Here is a 1009-nt window from a genome sequence, read left to right as displayed (position 1 = left end):
GTGCTTGCAGGAGAGAGACAATGAGAGGGAAAATGAGATGTCACCCTCCAGGGGGGATGGCCATGCTGCAAACCCTTCTTCATTCTCCTGCTGGGATTTTGGACACACATGCACATGTGCTTGGCATGATTTTCAAGCTGCCAGGTTGAGGACTTGAACTGGGGTCGGCCATATGAGATTCAGCCACCTTACTTACCTTCCATACCAACTATCTCCTGTATATTAATAAAAGAATGAATAACCAGAACCTTTATTGAGTTATCTACTTACTATGTGCCAAGTGATCACTGTGCTAGTTCTAAAGATTTTTTAATAATAATTTAATTTCATTTATTCATTCATTTATTTTAATTTTACCAGAAAGACACAGAGAGAGAGGAAAAGTGAGAAAGCAAGCCACCAGGTTCAGGATTTGAACCATAGTCGTTCATGTGGGAATGTCCAGCACCTTAACCACCATACTACCTGCTGGTCCCAGCTCTAAAGATTTTTGAAGCATGCATGACTCTCGGCCTTGAAGATAATTTATTGGAAATGAATACAGTCTTTTTTTTTTTTCTGATAGGGTTTTTGTTTTTGTTTTCTAGCTATAGGGCGTGTGTGCTCACCAGAAAGACAGAGACAGAGAGACAGAAAGCGAGAAATCACTCCCCAGGGGCGATGGCCACGCTGCAATCCTTTCTCCTCCATTCTTCTCTTGGGATCTTGGGCACACATGCACACACCACTGGAGAATTTAAGCCACCAGGTTCAGGACTTGAACCATGGTCGACCATATGGGAGTCCAGTGACATAGCCATTACTCCAACTACTGGTCCCAGGAAATGAATATAATCTTATACATGGCATGGTGGTTATGGTTGCTGGACTCCCACATGGCTGACCACAGTTTGAGTCCTGGACATGGCAACTTGCTTTCTCACTTTTCCTCTTTCTTTCTCATTCCATCCCTCTCTGGTCAAATTTAAATAAATAAATAAATAAAATTAAGTAAAATATATTTTTTTTT

Source organism: Tupaia chinensis, unplaced genomic scaffold (genome assembly GCF_000334495.1).
Source record: "Tupaia chinensis unplaced genomic scaffold, TupChi_1.0 Scaffold000465_1, whole genome shotgun sequence".
Taxonomy (NCBI): domain Eukaryota; kingdom Metazoa; phylum Chordata; class Mammalia; order Scandentia; family Tupaiidae; genus Tupaia; species Tupaia belangeri.
This window is presented reverse-complemented; position numbering follows the sequence as displayed.